The sequence below is a fragment of the Lolium rigidum genome, chromosome 4 (assembly GCF_022539505.1).
Source record: "Lolium rigidum isolate FL_2022 chromosome 4, APGP_CSIRO_Lrig_0.1, whole genome shotgun sequence".
Lineage (NCBI taxonomy): Eukaryota > Viridiplantae > Streptophyta > Magnoliopsida > Poales > Poaceae > Lolium > Lolium rigidum.
Window position 1 is genome coordinate 50987939 of NC_061511.1, and position 8839 is coordinate 50996777.

Genomic DNA, 8839 nt, shown 5'->3' on the forward strand with positions numbered 1-8839 from the left:
ACTCGTCCACGATTAGGGTATTTTCGTATCTGTAACGTATCCCAGTGTATCCCTCACGTATCCGATTTATTTTATTAATTTTTTTAACGAAAAATCGGCTGATACGGCTGGGAACGTATCCGGCGCCGTATCCGCGTATCCCCGTATCCGATTGTATCCGACCCCTGATACGTCAGTTTTGGGCCGTATCCGTGCAACGTAGCTGGCAACTACTATTTCCAGGCCTGCTTAATTTCTTCTTGCCTGTTTCTGCATATGAGAAGTTGAGGACCGTGATAATCAATATTTTCAAAAACCATCGCAAGAGGTTCCGATGTGCTCAAAAGGAGACACCTCAACACTGGCTAGGTGTTCAGCTGTCCCCCACACATTTATGTTAAAGAAGTAATGTCTTAAATTTTGCGTTGTTACATATTAGAGAGAGAAAATTGTGTTTCAACCAAAATATCAGGGATTTCAATTGAACCTCGATTCTTATAAAAAACAATTAATAAGATATGTTGAGTTGCATTGTTACACCAACACTGTACCTGCAAGCTGATTCAAGTTGTTCTTTTTATAACATAGCAATTTTTGTGTTGTAGATTTAGCCTAATATGTGTAGTGATTGCTTGAGGTTTGCATAACTTAAGTTGGGTGAATTTACTCATTACTACCACTTCGCCAGGCCAAAGACCCACATCCTAGCGTCAGTTGATGATCTATAAATCTTGTGTAGGTGGGGATGCCACGCTTTTCTTCTTCTTTAATTATCTTGAAATCAAGTACCTGCATTTTTACATATTAACCGAGTATAGTTTTACAGTAATTAAAAATGAAAAAATCTAGCTCGAAATTTGAAGTATAGAAAATGTGAATTCCATCTTGATATATGGTTCCACAATATGGCCCAGTTAGAAAATATGGTTCATGTTGTTGTAGCAGGTTGGATACATTGTCCATGTATGATCACTTATAGGTCATGCACTGCACTACATCAAATCATTTACAAAAGATAAACATTTCTGGTTGTTACTTTATAACCATAAACATATTACTAGGAGCTGCACATAATCGTTTACTAGCTGCCCGGGAACCACGCTCGCCTCCCACACATGCATGGTCAATTTGGCCTCTGGAACACCATGGTCAAGCCCTCGCCTCCTCCAAAGTGCCATGGCTGATGAAGCGACCAAGCATGGCGCCACCGGCCGGAAACCGCGCTCGACTCCGACCAAGTCACCATGGCCGCCTCCTCCGGAGCATCATGGCAGCCCCCTCCCCTCTCCTCGACGAGTAAGAGTCAAAATCTAAGTCACAAACGTCACGCGCTAGCCGACACGCGGCTGGGCAACCACCTTCTTGTACTTATAGAGGAGGCAAGGGAATGGTTGGAGGGAATAAGAGAGCATACGGGGAATTTTTTTTCCATTCTCCAGACTGAAGCTTACTCTTGGGAGATGTGTGGTTAAGATGGAAATCAACACAGATGACAATGAAAACCAAACGAGTAGGGAAACACAATCGAGGAGAAAGCATGAATAATGAGCAACTATGACCTCTGACTTCCTTGTGCTATTGGTAACCGCATGGCCCTGAGTCCAAGGAGTAGTACTCATTTAATTACCTCCCTCCCATAACTATGGAACACTTTCCATATCTTAAGGAAACTAGTGGATGCGGCTTGCCTGTGCCCGTATCGTGCGACCATCCGTGCGACGTGGGTACGTGGCGTGTATGGCGAGCTTCCAACCTCCCTGTAATCTCGAGCGTACTTTACACCGTAAAAAATCCAAATACAACAATATACGAAGCTGTAATACCGCGCCTGCTCCGCAACCGTCGTGAAGCCGGCGTGACGAGCGCGTACCGGCGGAAGCTGGAGGCCACCGCGGACATGCCGCTGGACGCCGACGTCTTCCGCGTGCCGCCGGGCTACAACGCTCCACAGCAGGTGCACATCACGCTGGGCGACCAGACAGGCACGGCGATGGCGGTGTCGTGGGTGACGCCGGACGAGCCGGGCAACGGCACGGTCACCTACGGCCGCTCGCCGGAGAAGATGGTGCTCTCGGCGCGGGCCACCCTAACGCGCTACAGCTACTACAACTACACGTCCGGGTTCATCCACCACTGCAACCTCGCCGGCCTCAAGCACGGCGTCAGTTACTACTACGCCATGGGGTTCGGGCACACGGTCAGGACCTTCTCCTTCACTGCCCCGCCCATGCAAGGACCCGATGTTCCCTTCAAGTTTGGACTCATCGGTACGTACACATTCACTTCGTGCACTTCAAGATCCAACATTCGTTAGTCGTGAGTACTCCCTCCGGTCGGATTTAATGGATGCGGAGGGAGACTTGCACATGCACATCGTTATGTTTTTGATGCGTCAATTAATTGCGATGTGAGGTAGTACATAGTAATGTGATGTTTTGGAACATGGGAGCATATGCTCCCTATATTTTGAAATGCATCTTACACATATTCTAAATTTCAGAAAAATTGAAACAAAAAATTCGCACGTACATCTTCATGTGCTACACGCTCACAGAGTCGTTTCATAAAAAATGAACTTATCATGTGACGTGTGTAAAAAAGACAAAATTCAGTGTTGAAAATAATGCTTTTCACAGGATAAGTTTTCTCTTTTTTACATAGGCCACAAAAAATATTATTTTTTCGTGAAACTTGACGCATACACATATATTATGGAGATGTACATGTAGATTTTTTTGTCAAAGTTTTTTCACACTTCGAAATATGTTTTGTTGGTAGAGGGAGCATATGCACCCGGGAGCCGAATTGAATTTCCGCCAACATGATACGGGGTGGCCCGATCTTCTCAGTAAGCAACGGTGGTGATGATGATCACGGGTGATAGCAGCGGAGATACACGACGATGAAGTGGATGATAACTTGTATGACGCAACGAGATCTCTCGATTGGTCCCTGTCGCCAGATGCAACAGCTCTCAACCCTGCAAGATATTCGCAACTCCACACACTTGCGCACGTAGCCGCCGACCACGAAGCGGTAAGTTGCAACCGTCTAATTCCCAATGGAACAGCAGATCACACAAGACTTAAACAGGATCTACACAATATCCAAGTAATATGGTGTAGGAAATTCAATAGTTTTGCAGAGCAAACAACTAAGAACTAGGGTTTATCTTAAACGTGGTCTAAAGCAGCTAGGGGGGCGTCCTGGGCACTTATATAGGCGTCCGGGACGAGTTCTGGTCGAAAAGATACAAAAATAACCGACCCAGAATAGATCTGGTCGAGACAGACTCGGACGCGTCCGGTCTGGGATCCGGTCGACCGGGCTGTGGACCGGCCGGTCCGGTTGGCGGCCGGTCAACCGGGCTGTGGACCGGACTGTCCGGTCTGTGGTCCGGTCAACCGGGCTGGAAACCGGGAAACTGCGAAGTTTCCGGTTTTCGTCCGTACGAGGGGCTTCGTCCGGTTGTCGTCCGGTTAGCGGCCGGTCGACCGGACCGAGGACCGGGCTGGCCGGTCCGGGGGCCGGTCCGACCGGGTTCCGGACCGGCCTGGACTTCTTCTTCTCCTCTCGCGCATGCCTCCCGCTCCTCCCTCGCGCGTCCATGAGATATCTTCATGTCCAGCTCCATGTCCAGCTTCACGGTCATCTTGTCGTCCGTCTTCATGTCCAGCTGCTCCTCTCCTCGTGCGATGCTCGTCTCCTCTTGATACCTAATGATACATAAGTAATAGGACTTAGGCAGTATAAAGTTCTCATTAATCAAAGTATCGTTTAGAAACAAGTTCACCTGTTGTTTAAGTAGCTTCGCACGAGCTCGTGTCATTGGTCCAATCCGAACTTCATTGGACTTGAGCTTCACGACAGAGTTCATCTTCGGTTGGTAATGACGGAGGTAGTAGTGAGGTAGGGATGTCCTCATCATCTCCCCCCTTCAAAAGGCGTCGACCCCGACGCTCCAAGGTCTTCTCCGTCATATGGTGTCAAATCAGCAACATTGAAAGAATTATCGACACCAAACTCATCCTCTCGGAAGATCTATTGAGTATGCATTATCATTGATCTTGGCAAGCACTTTGTAAGGACCATCACCACGAGGCTTCAACTTAGACTTTCTCGGCTTCGGGAATCTATCCTTGCGAAAATGTACCCAGACCAAATCACCAGGCTTGAACAACATCTCCTTGCGCTTCTTATTCATCCTTGCAGCATTGCTCTTGCCTTTCTTTTCAATCAACTCTTTAGTCTTCACATGAATCTTCTTCACAAAATCTGCCCTCTTTGATGCCTCCATATTAACTCTCTCATGTATGGGCAAAGGCAACAAGTCAAGTGGAGTAATGGGTTTGAAACCATACACCACCTCAAAAGGACATAGCTCCGTGGTAGAATGTACCACCCCGTTGTAAGCAAACTCCACATGCGGCAAACACTCTTCCCACTCCTTCGAGGTTCTTCTTGATCATGGATCGCAACAGTTGTGACAATGTTCTATTCACCACTTCGGTTTGACCATCGGTTTGGGGATGACAAGTAGTGCTGAACAGCAGCTTCGTCCCCGGCTTTCTCCAAAGCGTCTTCCGAAGTAGCTCATAAACTTCACGTCACGATCGAAACAATAGTCCGCGGGACTCCATGTAGACGTACAATCTCCCTGAAAAACGAGGTTAGCAATATGCGACGCATCGTCGCTCTTGTGGCAGAGCAATAAAGTGGGACATCTTAGAGAATCTATCCACTACCACAAATATAGAATCATGGCCTCTCTTAGTTCGCGGCAAACCCAACACAAAATCCATACTAATATCCTCCCAAGGTGTAGTAGGTGCCGGTAAAGGAGTATACAAACCGTGAGGCTTCAGCTTGGACTTGGACTTGTTGCAAGTAATGCATCTTCGCACATATCTATCCACGTCCCGCCTCATCTTTGGCCAATAAAAGTGGTCAGCTAGCATGAGTAGCGTCTTCTCACGCCCAAAGTGACCCATCAAACCTCCAACATGTGATTCCTGCAATAAGAGCAAACGCACAGACGATTCTGGAACACATAGTTTGTTAGCCCTAAACAAGAAACCATCATGTATGTGATATTTTTCCCATGCTTTACCAAGAGCACATAAGCGATATGGTTCAGCAAAATCATGATCAGTAGCATACAAATCACATAGTATCTCTAAACCAGGAATTTTAACATCAAGTTGAGTTAATAGCATACTCTTCCTAGATAGAGCATCAGCAACAATATTATCTTTTCCCTTCTTATGCTTAATAATGTATGGAAAAGACTCAATGAACTCAACCCACTTAGCTAGACGCTTATGCAAAGTAGATTGAGCTTTCAGATATTTCAAAGCTTCATGATCGGAATGTATGATAAATTCTTTTGGCCACAAGTAATGTTGCCAAACCTCAAGAACTCTAATTAAAGCATACAACTCTTTATCATATATTGGATAGTTCAACTTAGCACCGAGATAGTTTCTCGGAAAAATATGCAATTGGGCGACCCTCTTGCATCAACACACCACCAATTCCAATACCACTAGCATCACATTCAATCTCAAATTGCTTATTGAAATCAGGAAGTGCAAGCAACGGTGCAGAAGTTAACAATCGTTTCAGTTCATCAAATGCATGATCTTGGGCTGCGCCCCACTCAAAGACAACACCCTTTTTAGTCAAATCATTCAAAGGTGCAGCAATAGTACTAAAGTTGGGCACAAATCTGCGATAAAACCCAGCTAGACCATGGAAACTTCTTACTTGACTCACATTCATGGGAGTAGGCCAATTTTGAATAGCTTCAATTTTAGACACATCTACTTCTACTCCATGCTTAGAGACAACATAACCCGTAAATATGACCTTATCTTTGCAAAATGTGCACTTCTCAAGATTACCATAGAGTTTATTATCACGCAACACTTGCAAAACATGTCGAATATGTATAGTATGATCAGATTCATTGCGGCTGTAGATTAATATGTCATCAAAATACACAACCACAAATTTGCCAATAAATTCACGCAAAACATGGTTCATCGAGTCTCATGAAAGTACTAGGTGCATTAGTTAATCCAAAAGGCATTACTAACCACTCATATAAACCAAATTTTGTTTTAAAGGCTGTTTTCCACTCATCCCCTTCTTTCATCCTAATTTGATGATAGCCACTACGCAAATCAATTTTAGAGAACACAGCAGCACCACTCAATTCATCTAGCATATCCTCTAAACGGGGAATAGGATGACGATATCGAATAGTAATGTTGTTTATAGCTCTACAATCTACGCACATACGCCAAGTACCATCTTTCTTAGGAACTAGAATAACAGGAACGAGCACAAGGACTAAGGCTTATGCGAATATAACCTTTGTCGAGTAGCGCTTGTACTTGCTTCGTATCTCCTTTGTCTCTTCGGGATTAGTGCGATATGGCGCCCTATTGGGCAGCGATGCTCCGGGAATCAAGTCAATTTGATGCTCAATACCTCGCAATGGTGGTAGTCCTGCGGGTACCTCCTCCGGAAACACGTCGCCGAATTCCTGCAAAACACTAGAAACACCAAGAGGAAGAGGGGTCATGTCGTTAGAAACCAAAACCGTACCCCTGTACAAAAGCACAAGAGGCATGGCCGTAGGATCCTCACTAAATTCTCTCATGTCTTCTTTGGTGGCTAATGAGACTAAGGAATTCACTCTCTCACTTTTCGTTATATCACTCACGACATTACAATTCTCTCGCCTATCTAGAGGTGCATCCTCCAAATTAACTTCAATCTTCTGACGAGACTCATTGACAATTTGTTGTGGTGACATAGGCTGTAAGTTAATTTTCTTGCCCTTGTACTCCAAGTGATATGTATTGGCACGGCCATTGTGTTGCACAGAACGGTCATAGAGCCAAGGCCGACCCAATAAGAGGTGACAAACCGTCATAGGAACCACATCAAAGTCAATGCAATCCTTATACGGTCCAATCGCAAACTCAACACGCACCATGTGGTTTACCTTCATCTCACCATTGTCGCTCAACCACTCGAATATAATATGGATGCGGGTGCGGTAGATACTTCAACTTCAGCTTGGTACATAACTCCTTGCTTGCTAAATTGCGGCAACTCCCACCATCAATAATGACCTTGCAAGCCTTGTCAGGACCAACTAAAGCTTTGGTTTGGAACAAATTGCAGCGCTGAGTAGATGCACTAGGCAACACATTAAGAGCACGCTGTGACACAACAATGGTGCGAGCATCAGAAGGATATGCATCTTCACCATCAGTGTCATAGTCATCATCGTCTGGAGCATTTGGATCAACATCATCTCCAGTCTCATACTCATTGTCCTCATTGATAAACATGACTTTGCGGTTAGGACAATCTCTCTTGAAGTGACCCTTGCCACCACATGTATGGCAAAGCATATCGCGGTTGCGTGTTGTAGACACACCAGAACCACTCGTACTTGCAGCAGATTCGGACTTCTTTGCATTAGATACATTGGAGACCGGTTTGCTAGGCGGAGTAGAGTAAGGAGCGGAGCGCGTCGAAGGCGCCGGCGCCGTAGAGGGCGCGCGAGGTGTAAAACGCCCAGCTCCCGTAGCACGTCCCTTAACCTTTGCTTCTTCAGCCAATCGTGATTCAGCTTCTCTTGCATGATGTAACAATTGATTCATATTGGTGTAGGTGTAATGACGAACAATGCCTTTAACATCATACTTCAATCCATTGAGAAAACGCTGCATTGTCATCTCGAGAGACTCACGGACACGACCACGCTGCATAAGCATCTCCATCTCCATGTAGTACTCATCAACAGTCTTCACACCTTGCCTCAATAGTGTTAGCTTATCAAATATGTTCCGCATGTAATTGGTAGGCACAAAACGAGAAGTCATAACCTCCTTCATTGCACGCCATGTACGGATAGGCTGCGCACCATCATCGCCGCGGTTACGAATCAAAGAATCCCACCAACGCAATGCATAACCATCAAATTCAGAAGACGCAAGCTTGATCTTCCTATCTTCAGAGTAGTGTGGATGTAGGCTCCATAATTTCTCAATCTTGAGCTCGCAAGTAAGGTATTCTTCAACATCAGCTCCTCCTTCAAACTTGGGTAAGGAAAACTTAGGCTTACCCAATCCATCTTCTTCATCTTGTCCACGACCATTGCGGCCAAGTGGAACCCAACCACGAGGACGATGACCACGAGGCGCACCACGAGCATTGTGTGCGTCATCTTCAAGCTCAGGATCTTCATCATCTTCTTGTTGTTGTTGTTGTTGTTGTACAGTCAAGTTCTCAATAGCGATGAGCATGTCTGCAATATTGCGCTGTATATCCGTCACTTGATCAGCCAACCCACACTACTAGGAAAAGGCCTAGCCGTAAGACTGCCAGCAGTGGCGCACCATGGCTGCCGTGCGCCACTACTACTTAACAGTGGCGCACCACGATACGGTGGGCCACTGTTACAAAAGTAGTAGTGGCGCACCCTGATCTAGGTGCGCCATAACAAAGTGCTGACAGGAGGCTGATGTCTACGTTCCCCCTCCTTTCCTGTAGACAGTGTTGGGCCTCCAAGTGCAGAGGTTTGTAGAACAGCAGCAAGTTTCCCTTAAGTGGATCACCCAAGGTTTATCGAACTCAGGGAGGAAGAGGTCAAAGATATCCCTCTCATGCAACCCTGCAACCACAAAGCAAGAAGTCTCTTGTGTCCCCAACACACCTAATAGGTGCACTAGTTCGGCGAAGAGATAGTGAAATACAGGTAGTATGAATATATATGAGCAGTAGCAATGGTGCCAGAAAATAGCTTGCTGGCGTGTAGTTGATGGTGGTAGTATTGCAG